Raw genomic sequence first — 11,535 nt, 5'->3', positions numbered from 1 at the left:
GAGCCTGTGATGGTGTAATTACATGCTCTAGCCACAGGGTAGCTTTGTGAAAAGCTCTGGTGGCCGCTGCAGTTAGCCGTCTTCGGAAAGGTAAATCATTGGGCCAATGAATGTTTGGTGAACTCATATCATTCTTTCTAAGTTCTGAGCTTTCTCTACATTTGCCCTCTTACTCCTTCCTGTTTTCCCTATTCCTTTGCCCTTACAGTTTTAATTCTCTACTCCCCCTCATCTTCCCTTTGATTCCCCCTCCTGTGCACTCCCACATTTCTATTCTTTCCCAGTTTTGACCTCAACCTTTACACTCTTCACAACATCGAAGTGGGTCATGGGGATTCATAAGATTAGAAGATTAAGATCACATGGGGACAAATGAGGGATTAGAGGATACGAAGCAGCAAAGTACAATGTTAGTGAAGAAGGAATGATATAAGGAACAGTAGGGAAATGGAACAATTATGTGGTGCTGTGAGATGGCGATCAGAGTGATAAAAACCAAAAAGGAGGACAAATTGTTCCTGCCATCTGCTCACTCTCAATCTCTGAAGAGGAATAACTAAGACATAAGAAGGGAATGGAAGGAGAAATGGTAAGAAGGCAAAAAATAGGGCGAATGCATATTAAGTAGTCTGACAATTAGAGGGAATAATTGAAAAATAAAGAGAGAAGAATACATGAGAACGAGGGGGAAATAAATAACAGTGGATGTTATGAAGTAAAATGTCTGGTTACAATTACTCCACCTTTGATTGCACACTGATCAAAACTATTCTTAACTCAGATACTGAACCAGACCATATGCAGCAAGATCAGGACAACATACAGGCTTGAACAGATAATTAGCAAGAAACATTTGCGCTACAAAAGTAACAGGGAATCGCCATCACCTTTAAGAAAGAATTTAACTATTAATCAATCAATCAGCGGCATTCAATGGCAATTTGCTGAGGCTTACCATCGACTAGAAACCCAACTGGGCAGGCCATACTCTGCCAACCAACACTATGACTCCAAAAGGAGGTCAGAAGCTGGGCATTTTGTGGTGTGTAACTCACTGATGATTCACGGAAGTCCATCCATTATCTACAAAACCCATGGCAAGAATGTTTTCACTTAATGGAATTAGGATGTCACTGACCAGGTTAGCATTCATTTTCCATCCCTAACAGTTAAGAGCCAACCACACAGTCACATGTAGGCTAGACCAGGTAGGGAAGGCAGTTTCTTCCCCTAAAGGATATTAGTGAACCAGATGGGGTTTTCCTTTACAATTGATTCCAGATTTTTATTGAATTATCAGAATTACTAGAACATTATCAAGGTCTCTGGATTAACAGTCCAGTGATAATACTGCTAGGCCATCACCCCCCCACGATGAAACATTTTCCATTTAACAAAATGTGTGCAGCTCTAACACTGAAGGGGCTTCATACCATTCAGGATGAAGCACCTGATGGATTCCATCATTCCACTAATTAAATATGTATTCTCTCTACCACTGGTGCAGCATAGCAGTGACATGTACAAGATACACTGCATTACGTTATCAGGGCTCCTTGGGCAGCACCTTCCGACTCTACCACAGGGGTAACTGAGCACAGAAACACCATCTCCTGAAAGTTACCCTCTCAGCCATGCATCATCACCTGAAACTGTAGCAATGTGCCTTCTCAGTTACTGAGTTAGTCATTAATTCCCTTGCTCACAGCACTACAGGGGTACCTTCATCACTTGGAATGCAATGCTTCAAGAAGGCTGTTTGCCATCAGCTTCTTAAGGCTAATTAGTGATGGGAAATAAACACTGGTCTTGCCAATGACACTTGCATCCTGTGAACAGATTTTTAAAAACCCTCCAAATTCCAAGGTTATTCTTTTTCCTCGAGGAACACTGCTGATATATGTGGCAATTCTTTTTTTGCTAAAAAAAATGAATGTTTCATTGTATTTCAGAGCTGCTATCAACTGCAGCCCAGTGGAATATAAACACCACTAGTGGCCCAGAGAACAACTGCAGGGCAGAATAGAAGTAGATATATCTCTGTAGCACTCTCTCACATCCCTCATGATGCATAGCAGCAAATAACTTTAAAATGCAGTTACTTTTGTCTGTAGTCCGATGTGGCATTCAATTTTCAGAGCAAAATCCCACAAACTGCTTTCAGGTAAATGACCAGTGAAGGTGTCTTTTGGTAAGGAAGAAATGTGAACCAGCAGACCTCATAATTCTTCCTTAAAAGATGAAATGGACAGGAAATGCCTACTTGAGCCAGAAGAACATCTAAGCAAAGCTATAATTAATATTTAACCTGGAGAAAGACACCGTCAATGTCCATTATCACACTGCTTGAAGGTTGGATCTACATTTCATCATTACATTTGAACTTTGCTTGAACCCATAGCCTTCAGATTCAAAGTAGACTGTGTCATCAAATGAGCAGAATCTCAAATCAAAATAGAGAATATTGCACAACTTGTAGAATTATGTGGGTTGTTAGTCTGAGGTGTACATGGTCTTGGCAGATAGTGTTGGAGATGTTTTATTCTTTGTAATATGATGATTATGTTCTTTTTGACTATTCATTCTTTCATGGAATGTGGATGTTGCTGGCAAGCCCAGAATTTCTTGTCCCCTTCAAATTGCCCTTGACCTGAATGGCTTGCAAGGCCATTTCAGAAGGCAGTTAAGAGTCAGCTACACTATCCTGGGTCCTTTTTTCAGGTATGTAAGACCAGGTGACAGCAAATTTCTTTTCATAATGGGCATTAATGAACCAGATTGGAAGTGTAGTGCAAGGTGAATAACAGGTTGTGAAAGCTTCCTGTATTTGAAAAACGTTTGGTTGGATCTATGTTACTGAGCTGCTGTCACTATGAAGTGATTTTAGCTTTGTACTGACACTAAAGTAGCCATGCAAATCCAGAATCAGTGCCTATCCAAAATCTGTAAGGAGTCAAAATGGGATTTCTTAGAGGTTGTAATTGCACACTTGCTCCAACTTGCTGCACGATGGAGTGTAAACAGAGTGTGGTGTCAACACTGTCTGAAGAGGACAAATCTCCTGGAAGCAGTATTTCTGTCAATCCAGCTCTTTAAATATTGAAAACTGCCATTTCTGGCATTCAGTTTTGTCCATGTGTTAATTTTTGAACTCTCTCCTACATAGGACATTTCAAGTTCCAGCTGAATAATATAAAAGGCATAGAGGCTGGTGGGATATGGAAAAGCAGTTCTTTGACTAAGATTAATAGATGCAATATCAGTTCACATTTTTAACTTAAGTTGATATTTTTAATGAAGTTTGGCATTGACTTAAGTAGGTACATTTTGTTCTGTATAGTATCTAAAGCATTACAGTTCACAAGTGAAAAGAAAACATTTAATTTAGAAATGCAAGTTTGATCTGGCAAATGTTTGAATCTTACAGCAGCACTTGTCTGTGATATGATTTAAAAAATTGAAACAAAGAATTTTCCAGCTGATTAATTTATCTTCAATACTCCATGAACGTGTGGATTTTTAATCACTTATATTTTTAACAGCAATGGAACATTTAAGTGATACATTTTCAGCCCTCCCATTACAGACACGATGTTCTTGAGTCAATAAACTCTGGAACAGTTGGCAATACATTGGAAATAAACATTGTGCAATCTAATTCTATCGTGCCACCAACAGGCTATGTCACTTACAATAAACTGGAAACTTTCATCAAGAAAAGATATGGATTTATTTGATTACATTCAACAAAATCTATACAGCACTACAGCATCATACAACTGTATTTAGTATCTGCCAATCAACCACTGAAGGTAGCAATAAATTACTGCGGCAGCTTTTCATTCCTGGCTCTACATTTGGGCAATGCTGACAAGGTCACATTTATTACCCATCCTTATTTGTCCTGAGTCCATAAATAAATATTTTTATGGTTCTATCAAACCCAAAATATGGCAAGCTTGTTATGGCTTTCCAGGATAATGATATATAGAGAATTCTGACACTTGTTTCCACGATATCGTAGCCTCCTCACCATCCTACAGCCTCAGCAAAAGTGTGCCTTCTCAGCAAGTTGATTGCTGTAGATTTTATTATAGTAGGCACTACCTGAATTTGATTCCAATATTGCAATCAGATTTATATGCTGGGCCATGAAATTGATAACCCAATAGTTAGCATGGTCTAAAGCGAAGCCAAGACCAGCATTCTTCTCTTCAAATTCCCATCATTGGAATCAGATGTTACGATTTGATATATTCTTGGCATTCTTTCCCAGTGCTTTTACTTTTGAGGATCAACACTGAGAAGGAGAAAGGATAATTCTAGTCTATAGGGTTGGTCATAATGAACGACATTCAGACATTTAAATAATACGCTGTAGATTCCCAGTTCCAAGAGCTGCCAGATTGCAGTCTATCTATTCTATTGTGTCCTAGTGCCGGTGTTTAATTCATTTATCTCCTATCTACTGCAAAAATTGGCTGTTGGACCATCTCTCTGGCAACCTAGATGTAAAGTAATTCAATCATGACTTTCTTGTCTGACTGGTATGATAAGCAGGAAAAAGTAGCTGTCTTTTTCATTTTTTTTAAACAAATCATTCCACCACCTTAGCATGCAGCTGAGACCTTTGTTTCATTAGAATAAGTCACAGATGCAAACATGGTTTAGTTTTACCTGTGAGAACACCACATTTGGAAATGTACTCTAGAGTTTTTTAAAAATTTAAAATAAAATCAATGTGCAAATACACATATGTAGTACTGTAGCATAGCTGCAAAAACGTCAATGCATATTTTTATCAGATTTATTTTTCCTTATAAATTAATGATTTGTAGTACTTGCATATAATGTGAAGTAACATTTACAAAACATGTAATCTTTGTCTTTTGATTGTCTGCTAACTTGTCTTACTGCTCTGGAATATTTCACAATGTATAGTTGCTTGAAATATATAATGAGTTACTAATTCCACTTTTGTTCCACACAATCTGTGGGTTTTACAGAATCAGAAGGGAAGAAAAAGTCAGACTTTTTGTCATATTGTTTTAAATCACCCAGGCTTCCAAACATTTCACACATGGTTTCCTAAATTGTAATGCCTTTCACCGCTGCTGACAATGGAGATAGTGACTGCTTTCCAAATCGTCACTTGTTTCACCACTCCCATAGAACCTGTGCATGTTAATGGGAAATCAGTGGCAATGTAGATAGCAATATGAAATTGAGATCTGAAGCAAAAACACACATGAGAGTTAAAACTCTATCTGGTACAAGCATGATGGGGTTAACAGCCTTATCCTATGATTGTAATAGTGAGATTCTTCCAGTCTCTGAATGATGTAGGCAGTACTGAGTCGGTTGGGAGTATATGGTGTGATTGATTAAAGACTAGATTGTCAACACCACAAAAAACTGAAGCCCGATGTTTCATCCAACATTTTATTGGCGAGATGAGAAGTTTGCTGATGAGTGGCCAGTTCTTTTTGATTGCATTAACATCTCATTATTGCCTAATCTCTAACTCATCAGGAATGCAACACATTATATCGTAATGTTGCTGGTGGACTGCCTTGCATATGGGGACTGGCACCCATCTTAGATGTTGGAACTGAGTTCCTCACAGTGCTCTTAGCTTGTTCATTTAGCATTCACTCACTTTGCACCAACTTGGGTGCTCACAGCATCTCTGTCGTGCATTACTGTTTCATGCATTCCTGCTTCCTTCAGAACTTGTAGGCTCACAGCATTTCTGAAGGGGTGTGTTCGTTGAAGGTCAAAGGGAGTTATTGTGAGCCACTGCTGTGGTGGACAAGTTTGAAAGTCAGATGTGGGAATTGTAGGCAGCAAATGGGGTAATACTTGGAAATTATTACCTGTTAAGAGCCTTGGAGGACTTGGGTTACTGGGGGGGGGATTCATCATCAGCCACCCTGGCTTTGATTGGAATGGGGAGGGGGGATTCAGAACAAATACGTAATGACTGTTTGATATATGTCAGTTGTAGGCCTGGGGCTCAGGCGATAAACTGTGGGTATGAAGAGTTTGGCGGAAACATGTGGGTGCTCAAGCAGGGTTTGGTCAACAGAGAGTGCAAGGAGAAAAGGGATCTGAAGTGGTCATCTAGACTGAGAGACTGAGCCTGTGCACTCTCTCTGGGAAGTGCTGTCTTCTTCCGATGAATCACAAGTGTCCAATGGAAATTGCAAATGGCTGCGACAACACTGCAATGGGACGATTATGTGTTTCATTTTAATCTGAGGAAATGGGCTCTATTTGTGAACAATTTTCAAGAGGAAATTGAGGAATTGACATAGTTCAGGTTAAAGACATCTCTAATCACAGGAATCTACATGTGAACCAGATTCAGTGACCAACATGTCGATTTCAAATCCTGGTCACAAACAATCTTGACCATGTCATTGGACATTGCACATTGATCATAGTCATCTCTGTGAAGCAGAAGTGATCAACAGGCGAATTTCAAAGAGTCAACCATTCACAAATATAATCCGAGAATGCTTTTGGCTGCACAAGGCTGCACAGGAGCTGCTCTCCTCTCACCTTCAACAGTAAGCATTTGCCAATATCCTTGTTGACATAATGTTGGTGGAAGCAAAGATCACAGTCAACCTATCAGCATTACAATCACCAAGCTGTACTTGCATGGAATTGGTTCTGCTGCATCCATTGAATCAACACTTTTATTATAGAGGCATCCAATATTGGAGAGTTCCATAACCCATATATAAACTGTTACTTGTGTGAGTGATGTTAGTGATGACTGCTCGGATTGCTGAGAAGTCTGGTTTGCTCCTGCACAGATTCATGCAAATATCACCCATGATTCCAGCCACAGCTGCGGCTGCCTTACAAAAAAGCTGCACAGAAGTTGCCTCACAGCGCTAGGATCCCAGGTTTGATTCCAGCCTCGGGCCACTGTCTCTATGGAGTTTGCACAATCCCCCATGTCTGTGTGGGTTTCCTCCAGGTTTCCTCCCACAATTCAAAGATGTGCAGGTCAGGTGAATTGACCGTGCTAAATTGCTGATAGTGTCAGGGATGTGTTAGTTCGGGGTAAATGTGGAGTGATAGGGTAGGGGAATGGATTTGTGTGGAATACTCTTCAGAGGGTCGGTGTGGACTTGTTGGACTGAAGGCTGTTTCCACACTGTAGAGATTCCATGATCTTCTACAATCTATGATCTAAGCTGAAGAAGAACAAATAAGCCAGCAATTGCAGAACATCCAGTGGCTGCTAAACAGCCTCCACATGAAGATGTCACAGCTATAGATTCCCTTAGGATCAGAGGCAGTAACAGGAGGCCTGGGGGTCTATTGTCTTCGATGTCACTTCCTCTGGATGAGCGAGGCAGAATGTTACAGCAGAACATGGCCGCAGAAGTGGCGGAGCAGAACCCGAAACCTGAAGGAGTGGGTAGCCATCCTATCCCAGTGGCTGTCAAAGTGTCAGCTACACTCAGCTTTTATGCCACTTGCAGCTCCCAGGAATCCTCTGGGGTCCTGTTTGGGGTCTCTCAGTCCTCAACCCTGAAATGTGATGAGGTCAAAGCTGCAGACCAGGCTGTAGGCTTTACCAGCATAGCTGACTATTGCACCAAATATGTTGACAGTGCCATATCAGAATGTGACTGAATTCAGTTGAAAATGGGTTCACCTGGTTAATGTACAAGTCAACTGAATCATGGAATCACTGCAGTGTGGAAGCAGGCTAATCAGCCCATCAAATCCACATTGAACTTCTAAAGAGCATCCCAACAGACACACTCCCCAATCCTATAACCAACCTAGCCTGGACGTCCCTGGACACTATGGTTAATTTAGCAGGGCCAATCCACCTAACCAGCATATCTTTGGAATGTGGAAGGAAACAAGAGCACCTGGAAGAGACCCACACAGACACGGAGAGAATGTGCAAACTCCACATACCCAATCAGCCAAAGGTGGAATTGAACCTGGTCCCTGGCTCTGTGAGGCAGCAGTGCTAACCACTGAGCCACCATGCCGCCCCTGTGCAGTCATGATCATTGGTACCACATCTTCGAGTTTTGACCCTTAATGCTTGTATCCTTGATTAGTTTGAGGTTTCTGCTACATTTCAAGGGCTTGCTATCTTACAAAGATGCCTGCTGCAAAACAAGGCCTGCAACTATGGCTGGTGACTGTATAATGCATCCCACTGATGGAGGTCAAGGGTCATGCAATGTAGCCCATTCTTGCACCAGGACCATCAGGAGCAGACTGTAGACCTCCGGATGATGATGTTCTGATACATAGATCAATCTGGGTGATTACGCAATACAGTTCTGACAGAGTATGCGCATACTCTTTGTTACTGTGCCCTATGAAACTGGAGCAGGCATACATATCAAAAACCTGGGAGGGCAGCAACAAAGAGGTAGATGAGAACATTAAGGAGGATGAACATCACCTTCTCCATGGCAGAGCATAGCCACATCAGACCCAATAATCCAGACAGCACTTAATTGACACTTGCTTCCAATAGATCTGAGTTTGGATGTAGTTATCAATCATTGATAGTAAATTTGCTGCTTTAAATGCAAACGGCCTATTTTTATGTTGTAGGTTTGCTCGCTGGAAGCTAGAAGGAACCAGAGACTCACTGATGATGTTACCTAGTATGGTGACAAAACATCTGAAAACAAACCTTCCAGCTCAATTAGAAAACTTACAACCTGAAGCTCAACCTGAGCTACAAATTTTTCAAAAATCGCAAAGGTTCCCAGAAGCAAAATATATTGTTCCTGTTTGCATTTTCTTCACTTTTCCTGTTGTTTAACATTAACAACTGTTTCAAGGCTTTCCAACATGTGATGCTCTCACACTGAACAATGACAGGATGTTATGTAATGTAGAATGTAATGAAAGAATAGTTCTCCCACAGTCAGGAATCTAACAGAGTGTAATGCTAAGTGTCTATGGCTTCAGTCCTGTAGGTGCAGCTGCATTGGACAGGTGATGACTTAAAGTGCCAATGTTTTTATGAATGTGACAATCTGTTTACAATGAAGTGTCACCCATCTCCAATCAGGAATTGCTGGAACAGAAATAACTGTTCTGATGAAGGCTTACCAGACCCAAAATATTAACTCTGCTTTCTCTGCCAGATCTGCTGAGTTTTCTTCCAGCAATTTCCAGTTTTGTTTCTGATTTCCAGCATCTGCAGTTCTTTGTGTTTTTGTGAAGTGTCATTTATGTGTCCTCAGAAGCTTACCTTTATTATATTTCCCTTCTATTCAATCTACTGTAAAGGACTATTCTTGCCTGGCAGTCTTTAAGCTGGTGCACATGATAAACGTGAGACTGATGGAAGGAATCGTGGAAGGTCCTTGTCACTGCAAATACGTCTGTCGCTGGTGAGTGCAAGTCATCACAATGCTGGTCCCAGGCTTTCTGGTGCACTTGCTCCTCCTCAATTTCACTGCACCTTTGTTGTACAGCTGCTGCTGAAATCATTGATGACATTTTCAATGAACCTGTGTAGGGACTGCCAGGAACAGGGCAGGTCTTTCATAATGGAGAAACCCTCAATGTAACACCCTGAAATTGACACTTCATCACTGTGATTTGCTTTAGACCCAATTCAAAAAATGGCACTTGAAATTGTGCTGGTTACTGGTAAGGGTTTCAACCAATATGGATTTGCATAATGACCAATAAAAAAACTCTTACACAAAGCAGTACAGTTAACACAATCACCAATATATTTCTTTTTGCATTTGAAAATTTCATTGATGTAGTTGAGATTAAAATTCTATTGCAGTTTTATTATCACAATTGAAAATGAGCTTATCGCATAAAAAGGATTTTCAAGAAGATCATCCACTTCTCCAACTGCAGGTAACCTACTTTTAAATCACCATAAATGATTTAAACAAACAATTTATTAGAGTCAGTGGTGTTCACTTGTCAGATTTTTAGTAACCTGAATATTCATAAGTATGTAAAAACTTTCAAAATGCATCTAAAAGAAAAACTCAGTTTGCTGCTCATCCTCCAATGACCAATAATAGACACAATCCTCAGTAACCCACCATGCTCATTACTTCAACTGGGAACCACGGTTAGTCTTATGTGCAGATCTGGCTTCAGATTAAATCGTTTATAAACCAGCATTAAAGACTGTGGAAACTCAATTTTTTTCATTTAAATTACCAGATCTTGTGTTCCAGTTCAGCTAGTGCTGTTGATGAAATAAAATAAACCAATGAAAATTCTACTCTCTTTTTCAAGACATAAATGTAATTACCCACTATTTATCACAAAATGTTCAGTGTATCAAATACTCCTACATTAAAAGGCAAAAAGTTGTAATTTTAGTATTGTGTCATCAAACTGTTGTACCTACATAAAGGTGTAATTTTACTCTCAAACATTATTCATCACTTGTATAATTATAGGTGTGGTGTCCAAGCTGCAACAGAATCATTAGTGTTGTTTTGCCTAATTTTCTGACACATTCATGTATAAAGAAGATTTCTTATAAAAACCACCAACCAATATTAATCATTGATGATGGATTAATAATATACAAACAGTTCTTCATCAGCTTAAAATATTTGGAAATATTAAAATATTTGTAAATGTTGTTTGTTACTTCTCAAATTTAACTCTCTAGTTTAAAGAGTTGTTTCTCACTGCAAGTTTATTCTCTTTTTGAAATCATTTTCATACTTTCCCCAACTGCAGCCATTCTATTTACCAGCAAACAAATGTATGTTGTTATGATAGAAACCACTCAGTTTAAATCTGTGACTTTAATACAGGTTTTCCTTTTTGTTAATTCTTGGGATGAGAGGTTGCCAGGAGTAGCAGCATTTATTGCAAATCTCCAGTTACCCTTGAGAAGGCGTTGGTGAGCTGCCTTCTTGAACCACTGCAGTCTATTTAGTGCAGCGAGACCAAAAGTTTCATTAGAAAGAGAATTTCAAGGTTTTGACCCAGTGATATTGAAGAAATGGCAATATATTTCCAGGTCCGGATGGTGTGAGGCTTGGAGGGGAACTTGCAGGTGGTGGTAGCTGTTGTACTTGTCCTTCTAGATGGTAATGGTAATAGGTTTTGAAGGTGCTTTCTAAGGAACCTTGATAAATTTCTGTAGTGCATCATGTAGATAGTACACACTGCTGTTACTGAGTGTCAGTGGTGGACAGTGTGAATGTTTGTGGGATTTATGATAATCAGATAGGCTGTTTTATCCTGGATGGTATTGTTGGAACTGTACTCAGCCAAGCCATTGGGGAGTATTTCATCACACCCCTGACTTGAGCTTTGTAGATCATAGATAGGCTTTGGGGAGACAGGGGTGGAGAGTGTGGTGATGGAAAAGCACAACCGGTCAGGCAGCATCCAAGGAGCGGGAAAGTCGACGTTTCGAGCATAAGCTCTTCCTGGTGAAGAACCTATGCTCGACACATCAATTTTCCTGCTCCTTAGATGCTCCCTGGCAGGTTGTGCTTTTCCAGCACCACACTCTCGACTCTGATCTCCAGC

The sequence above is a fragment of the Chiloscyllium plagiosum genome, unplaced genomic scaffold (genome assembly GCF_037043375.1).
Source record: "Chiloscyllium plagiosum isolate Xiang-an unplaced genomic scaffold, Cpla_swu_hap1 HiC_scaffold_15, whole genome shotgun sequence".
NCBI lineage: Eukaryota > Metazoa > Chordata > Chondrichthyes > Orectolobiformes > Hemiscylliidae > Chiloscyllium > Chiloscyllium plagiosum.
This window is presented reverse-complemented; position numbering follows the sequence as displayed.